Below are 8676 nucleotides of genomic sequence, written 5' to 3'. Positions count from 1 at the left end.
CAGCTTATCTATAGAAAATGAATTGGCAAATGTGCCATATAAGTAGTTTTGGCTTTGTTTTGTCATCTTGATTACTGTTCTATTCAGATCCAATTGCTATCCTGTATATTTAAAGGCTAATATGCAAATTGAACAGCTGAACGACTGGTCGCTATGATGTGCACTGACCACCAGGGGGCAGATTCAACACAAGAGCTTCCCCTTGGTGGTCAGTGCTCTAGAAGCTGTGCTCATGGCTGGTGAGTGCAGAGGCAGTGGCAGGAACCTCTCCCACTTCTGTGGGAGCACTAAGGATGTCTAACTGACGGCTTAGGCCCACTCCCCATGGCAGTTGGACATCCCCCTAGGGCTCCCGGACTGCGAGAGCCCCCCCTCCCCATGCAAAATTTTGTGTACCAGGCCTCTAGTTTCTTAAGAAGAAGAAAGTTGTGTATAAGGAAAAGACTTAATATTTATTTCAAAAGGTTAATAATTAAGTGCTCATTTTAATAGGTTTATTTGAACTTTCAAAAATGCTATACATTTATTTAAACAAAACTTCTTTCCTACATAGAATGAGAGAAAATAATCAAAAGCGTGAGTTCCCCCCACATTCTGGAATATTTTAACATACCAAATTCAATAATAAAACATGTCAATATATCTACTTTTTTGGTACTGAAGATATACGACAAATGATGTTTTCTACCTTATTATATATCTTAGTAGAAGAGTGAGCACAAAAATTGATTTATGATTATATCATAAATCCTTTATCAATTGTGATCACATGTGCATGGCATAAGAATTAACTTTACACTATTTCTGGGAGAAAATAAATTGTTGATAAAAGAGGTAATCACTCAAAACTCAGGATATCTAACAGGTAATTGATCTGCAGCTTTATCTTCTTTATTCTTATAAGAATAATTGTCCATAAGTGACAAACGTTGCCAACTATTTTTTTCCCTAGACAATATAATTGTGAAATAGCCAATTAGATTCGGAGTTTCAGATCAATATTTTGATAGCTCTTCAAGATGAAGTATTCTTTTGATAGTGGCCAAAATTAAGGGCTACATTAAGAGGAAAATTTTCAATAAGTGATTTAGCACTGCGACTAGCACCGTGTATTTAATGATATGTCTATATACTGCCGGAGCATTAAGTGGAATTCACTAACAAATGCTGTTACAGTTTCACTCTGCTTTGATGATTTGCTTTACATTAATATAAATGAGGTAAAATTAATACCAGCTTATAGTATAGCAGCCCATTTAATTGGGTTGAACATGTTTCAACTGCTTTTAGTCATGAATTTAGTTTCAATGATAATGAGACCATTTATTATTTTTAATTTTAGAACAAATAATTTTGTGCACACTTTTTAATTTATCAATTTATTCCATTAAGATGTAAGACAAAACATCTTAAATATTTAGAAAATCAGTTTTTAGTACAAATATTTATTTTCTACAATAAAAAATAAAGTCCTGAGGAAAATGTCATTTATTTTTTAGGAATACTATCTGGAAATAAAACAAATACCCCATTTTCACTGTAACGAAGAGTATGTCACTGTATTTATCACTAAATATTCCCACTTGCTTTATATCAGAAAAGTATATTTTGCTCATTTGTTCCTCACATATGCTTACCCAGAGACGATTGTATTTACTTTCAATGGAGCCTGTGACTAAACATGAGGAGTCACTTGAAAGAAATTTAATGAAAAAAATAAACTGGTGAAGAAAATAGAATCAGAGGCATGGTAACAGGAAATAGACTGCTGACTCTCAGAGGGAAGGGGTGGGGATTAACCAAAGATCTTACCTATGGACACAGACAAAAGGGTGGTGAAGGCCTGGGGCAGGGCAGTCCAGGAGGGGTGGAGGGGTGAATGGAAGGAAAAATGGGTACATCTGTAATATACTCTCAAAAATAAAAAATAAAACACTTGGATTGAAATACAAAAAAACAAACATCTTTCTAAGAGTGTTTTACTTAAAGAGTAAAGCAAAAATATAAAATGAAAAACAAACCCCAAAATCTCCAAGTTAGATATTTTATTTTTAAACATAATACTGATTTTATTTAACTTCAAAAACATTTCGGCATTCTAAACATACAAAGAAATAACAAAACGTTGCAAATTGTGTTTAGCACAGAAGGTTCTCAAACTTTCATGGATGCAGTGACTTTCACTTTGTTGACAATGAAGAGTTGTACAGTTTGTTTTAAAACAGTTTAAAACTACCACACTTAACTAAGAAAGATCCAAACATTTCTCATGCCAGCTGACCCCCCCTTTTTCCACAGTTAAGAATGGCAGGATGCTCTGTCACTATATACAAAATCAAAACAACCCGAAGCTGAATGGATGCCCACTGCATTGTCCACAGGTCCAGCCTCCCAGTGCGCACCCTGAGCTTCGGCCCCTCCACAGGGCATCTTCCCCGCAGCCCAACACCAAGAAAAGAGCATCAAAAGCTTGTCTTGGTTGTTTGTTCTTTTTACAAACTATAGAGATGTACCGTTGAGAACCCAGGATTTCTAGCCAATCCTATGTAATAAAAGGTTAGACCATAAGCAGGATGACCAGAACGACAGCTCGACCAGTCGCTATGAGGTGGGGGGCCGGCGAGGGGAACGGGGTGGCTGGCGGCAGTGGTGGCGGGGCAGGACGAGGGCCTGCAAGGGAAACCGGCTGGCTGCCTGCGGCAGGGTGGGACAAGGGCCTGTGAGGGAAACAGGCTGGCAGCAGCAGCGGCAGACTGTTGAGCGGGCAGAAATGGCCCTAATCGCAGGCTAGGCCTAGGGTCCCTAACCGTGCACGATTTCGTGCGCTGGGCCTCTAGTAACCAAATAGTTAACACCACCTTACAGATTTAAAAAAAAAGAAAATGCCAGAAACATCTTTAAATGCCTTGTCACACCAATAGCAAAGTGCACAGAGTGAGGAGAACATGAGAGTCTTTTCATTTTAAAAATGTTTGGAAATACGTACAACTTTGATACAGTTTCTGGGTGCTCTGGACACCCATGGCCACTTCATGTAAACCACTGGTAATTTCTAGAGCACTTTGAGAGACTATATATGATCATGACCCATCTGTGTAATTAATCCTAATGTGGGCAACAGACACCTCTCAAATAAGAGCTGTGTCAATTATGGTGCTCCCCTACACTAAGATATTCACAAGGAGATAAACAGTTTTTTTATTCATTCTTCTTCTCCTCTCCTCTTCTTTCTTTTCCCCTTCCCCCTCCTCTTTTTCATCTTCTTCCACCTTTTTCTGGGTAACTTTACCGATACCCTTTGCACCATCAAACTTTGCACCATAAAATAGTCGGCGACATCCTTCTCATATTTCTCCTTCAGCTCTGCAGCCTTATTGTTGTAAAGTTTCTTTTCGCTGTCACTTAAATTATTCCACTTCTTGCCCATCTTCTTTGCCACATCTCCAATAGAAATTCCAGGGTTTGTGGATTTGCTCTTGGGGTGGAATTTCAAGCAGAAAAGGAAAAATCCAGACGGTGGCCTTTTGGGGGCATTTGGGTCCTTCCTCGTGCCTCCTTTAGCTGGTCCATAATCCTTCATTTCCTGATCATAGCGTACTTTATATTCCTTTGCCATCTCATCAAATTTAGATTTCTCTTTTGCCGACATTGTCTTCTACCTCTCAGATCACTTCTTAGAAAATTCTGCAAAATTGACTGGAACTTTTGGGATTTTCTTCTTATGTTCCTCTCTGCATGTCTGCACTAAGAAGGCATAAGCAGGCATCTTGCCCTTCGGCTTCTTGAGATCACCTGTAGCCATCCTGACTGTGTTGTTCGCTAGCCTGGGCAGCACAGGGCACAACGCAAGGCTCAGCGCTCCCCAGCCTCGTGCTAGATGCCTCCAAGTGAGATATTTTAAAGCAATGGAACAGAAAATAGAAAACATGGCTAAGATGATGAGCAAAAAAAGAATACATGCTATTATCACTTAAAGGTTGATAAGAGCAGGGGACAGTGTTTAGTTAAGTTCTGAGAAACAGGTGTATATTGCAGTGATGAGTCCATGTTCTGGTAACGGTTACAGAAGTAGGCAAAGGGTCAGAGTGGACAAAAAGCTCAAATCATTCCTGTGCTTAATTGTCAACATGTTTCTAAATTCCGAAAATCAAAACAAAACAACCCCCCCCCCAAAAAAAAAGACAATTAAGTTCATATGTTGCTTTTTTTTTTTTTTTTTTTTTTTCAGAGGGAGAGGGGAGCTACAGTTGGGCAGCTTGGTACAGTTAGACATGAAGGTGTATGGGAGCTTATTCCTTCTTGTCTATACTTCACTGTTTGCATTTTTATAGACCTGGTGCCTAAATGTTGGATAAAAATTGGTGCACATTGATTTTGCCACACAATTTTGGAAAGAAGAATGAAGGGAGACTAGGCTGAGGAGGAAGGCAGACAATCGGGAGGCGTGCATTTGCAATCTCATTTTTCTGGCGTAAGGGCCAGATCAGGGTAAAGTCCCTAGTGTTTGGTTTGAAGGTATGTTTTATGCAACAAAGAACTGAGAAGGCTGACATCCTTCTCAGGAAAGAAGGAAAATGTGTGATACAGATAACAGGCAGATTCCACGTGGAAGGCTTCTCTCTGCTTTCCTAGGTTCTGCATGTGTCCCTTGAGGCTTTCTGAGTTCATTTCTGTGCCCTGTGAACAGGTGTGTGCACCATGCCTTCATCACATTGATTTCTTAAGGAAGTCTCAGAGGAGAGGAAAAGAGAATGACAGGGAGGGGATTTTTTTAATTGGAGTTTGGAACCTGTAACTTTTGGCTGCAGCACTAAGACTATGATTCTAGTCCTGGCTCAACCATGCTGTGTTGCATGAGAAACACTGCTTTACCTGATCCAAAAACAATATCTATGGTTCCAGTGTTCTCACCAGAGTGTAAGCTTGAAGGTGTGCTGTATGTAATATTTTTAACAGTTTCCTGTGGAATGCTGAGTGCCATATTTCGAATTTTGTTTTGTTTTTCTTAAAGAAGTGATTAGGCAGCTTTCATACACAGGAATTAGGACTTAATTTCCAGCTGATTCCTCTTGTATGTGCAAGTGATTGCACACAAATCCCATGCTATATTTCAAAGCCATAGCAGTAAAATAACAAGAACAAAAATACTTCTTTGTATAGAAGTTACCATGGATTAAAAAAATGCAGCACCTTTCTTTTTTATTGCTCATCATTCCTATCACCATTAAGATGATGTTATTATATACACAGAGATGACATTCTCTTTTGCCTGACAGGTGAATAACACTTGACACCGCCCCCCTCCCCGGCAAATAATGTCTAGATTCTGGGCTTACATTTGTTTTTTACCCTTTCTGGGGCACTGACCCCAGCTGATGCTGTTGACACTTCTTTTCTTTTCCTTTTTTTTTTTTTAAAAAACAAAACAAAACAAAACAAAACAAAAACTAACACATATTTTTATTGATTTCAGAGAGGTAGAAAGAGTTAGAAACATCAATGATGACAGAGAATCATTGATCGGCCGTCTCTTGCGCATTCCCCACTGGTGATTGAGCCCGCCAACAAGGCATGTGCCCTTGACCAGAGTCAAACCCAGGACCCTTCAGTCCATAGGCTGATACTCTATCCGCTGAGCCAAACCAGCTAGGGCAACTCTTCTTTTCTTATTTCAAGGACTGAGATAAATGGCAGCACGTCATTATAATAATGTCAGTGTTAGGATGATAGGAATGGTGACTGTGGTACTGTGGGTACAAATGAAAGACTTTCCCATAAAAAGGAATTGATAAACCCTGATACTCCTCAATGCAGAGATAGGATGACTCATCTTTCAAGGATGATTTCTTTAGGAAAACCCCCAAAACTGGTCACATTAAGGAAGTCAAAGGGGGAGCCAGTTTGAATCGAGAAAGAATGTGTTTTTTTTGTTTGTTTTTAACATGCTCAAAGTTGTGTTGAAATATCTGAGTTATCATTTCTAGGAGATAGGTGGAATGGTAGTTTAAGGCTGGAGTTATAGAAAAAGTATTTGAGAAGTGGCTATGTGGGACCTGTGCGAAAATCCTAAGGTCCCTGAGGAGAGGGGATGGGGAGAGAAAAGCAGGAGTCTGGAATCTGACTCTTGGAAAGTGTACGCATTTGTAGGGCAAAGAGAAGAAGAAAAGAAGATTGCAAAAGAGTCATGCGAGAGTTGGGAGGAGATCCACATAATTTTTCCTTGCCTTCTGAAAGAGAATGACAAAATAGAAATGAAAGTATAACCAGGGAACTTATAAAAGAAATAAAAAGTAAAAACAGATACCTCCCCTTGCCACCCCCCTCTCCTGATTTTTCTTATCTATAAGACATACTCTCATGGATGTTATTTCTCTCCAGAATGTAACTCAGCATGATGAAGAAATGGCGAGGAAGAAAATTTATTTGACTGAGAGATTTTTATCCTGAGTTTTATAATACTGTACTTCCTCTTGGTCATACATTGGCAAAAGATTTAAAGTTGTATAATCTAAGATTTTGGCATTTTGGCAAAGGACAAAGCAAATACAGTCTTATAAACTATTGATGAGGTTGTAATTTGGTAAACCTTTTGTTGGGATACTTGTTAGTATCTGTCAAAACTTAAAATGTTCCTGCTGTTCGAGTTAATGACTCCACTTTTATTAGTTTATGCCATAAATATTACTGCTGGTTTTTTAGTGATCAGTGCAGTCAAGTATCAGCATTCAGTTTGCCTGTAAGATACCAGGAGGGAGGTTTGGTGTATTTTCTACATAGAAAGTTAGGAACCAGGTAACTTAATCCTGGGGTAATATCTGAGGATCCTAGTTATCTGAGAATAAATATCCATTTTAAATTAAGAACAAATATAATAGACCTAATTAATTAGGAGATATTCTAGAGAAATAAAAGTAAATATTATAAAAATAAATTTTACTTATGTGATAAAATTTAAATTGTAATTGCTTCTGTGGGCTATTTCTTAGCACAAGATATGAATCAACTCTTGGACATTTTTGGTGTAGCATTTTTAATAACTTTTTATGATAGCATGATATTGAATTCCTCATTTATGACTTTTGCAAAAAAAATCATTAAGAGAACCTCAATCATTTCAAAAGCCCCTCTTTTTACTTTAACAGTAAAATAATTATTTTGAAACATCTGTCATGTAATCGTAGTTGTCAGTTTCCTTTCTGCCCATGTTAACTAGTTTAACTATGCCATGTATCCATTGTAATCATTTTTGTGATTTTAGCATTTCTTTAGTCTCACAGCATGAAACACATTTCCTTGTGTGAAATTTGTGGTATCATTTAATAAATCGATTTGCATTAATGTTGCATAATATTCCAAAACAACAGATTAAAATACACATCCTAAAATGAACTGGAAACAGACAATAAAGAAATGGTGGGAAGAGGACGATGCTAGTACTATACATGGAGGGAAATCTGAGAGAGGACTTCTTTTAGAAGTGATCCTTTCATTAGCTAATATTTTTTTGTATTTTACTTTCTTATACAATAAGATCATGGAATTTTAGGTAATATTAAGATACTGATTTAAACATGAATTACTATAGAGTTTTAATAGTACAAAATTTGATGTACCTCAATGTCCCTTAATAGTAGAAATATTAAATAATTTATGGTATGTGGTATGTGATACTCTTCATTTGTTAATTCATTCATTTATTCATACATTTGACAAGCATTTATTGAGTTCCTATTATGTATGAGGCCCCAGGATCTAATTCCCAGGATCATCAATCAACTGGATCTAATTGACATTTATAGAATATTTCAATCAGCAATAGCAGAATATACCTTTTATTCAAGCTCATTTGTAGCATTCACCAAGATAGTATTCTGTTCCACAAAATACATCTCCACATATTTAAAAGAATATAAATCATACAAAATATATCCTCAGATAATAATGGAATTAAATTAGAAATCAACAGCATAAATGTAGCTGGAAAATCACAAAATATTTGGAAATAAAACATCACACATCTAAAAACACATAGATCCAATAAAAAAAAAATGGGCAAAGGACCTAAATAGACACTTTTCGAAAGAGGACATACAGAAAGCCAAGAGACATATGAAAACATGCTCCAAGTCACTAATCATCTAAGAGATGCGAATCAAAACAACAATGAGGTACCATCTCACACCTGCAGAATGGCTATCATCAACAAATCAACAGACGACAAGTGCTGGAGAGGATCTGGAGAAAAAGGAACCCTCGTGCACTGCTGGTGGGAATGCAGACTGGTGCAGCCATTGTGGAAAACAGTATGGTGTTTCCTCAAAAAATTAAAAATGGAACTCCCATTTGACCCAGTAATACCACTTCTAGGATTATATCCCAAGAAAACAAACACCAATCAGAAAGGATATATATGAACCCCTATGTTCATAGCAGCACAATTTACAATAGCTAAGATTTGGAAACGGCCTAAGTGCCCATCAGCAGATGAGTGGATTAGAAAACTGTGGAATACTACACTGCAGTAAAAAAGAAGGAATTCTTACCATTTGCAGCAGCATGGATAGAACTGGAGAGCATTATGCTAAGTGAAATAAGTCAGTCAGTGAAAGATAAATACCACATGATCTCACTCATGTGTGGAATATAAATAACATTATACACTGATGAACAAAAATA

General features: G+C 37.4%; 1 pseudogene; it reads right to left on the bottom strand.

The window, feature by feature from the left end:
- Nucleotides 1-3224: 3224 nt before the first annotated feature.
- LOC118656750 lies at nucleotides 3225-3802 on the bottom strand (annotated as a pseudogene).
- Nucleotides 3803-8676: the final 4874 nt, after the last annotated feature.

Source organism: Myotis myotis, unplaced genomic scaffold (assembly GCF_014108235.1).
Source record: "Myotis myotis isolate mMyoMyo1 unplaced genomic scaffold, mMyoMyo1.p scaffold_m19_p_5, whole genome shotgun sequence".
Lineage (NCBI taxonomy): Eukaryota > Metazoa > Chordata > Mammalia > Chiroptera > Vespertilionidae > Myotis > Myotis myotis.
This window is presented reverse-complemented; position numbering and strand designations above follow the sequence as displayed.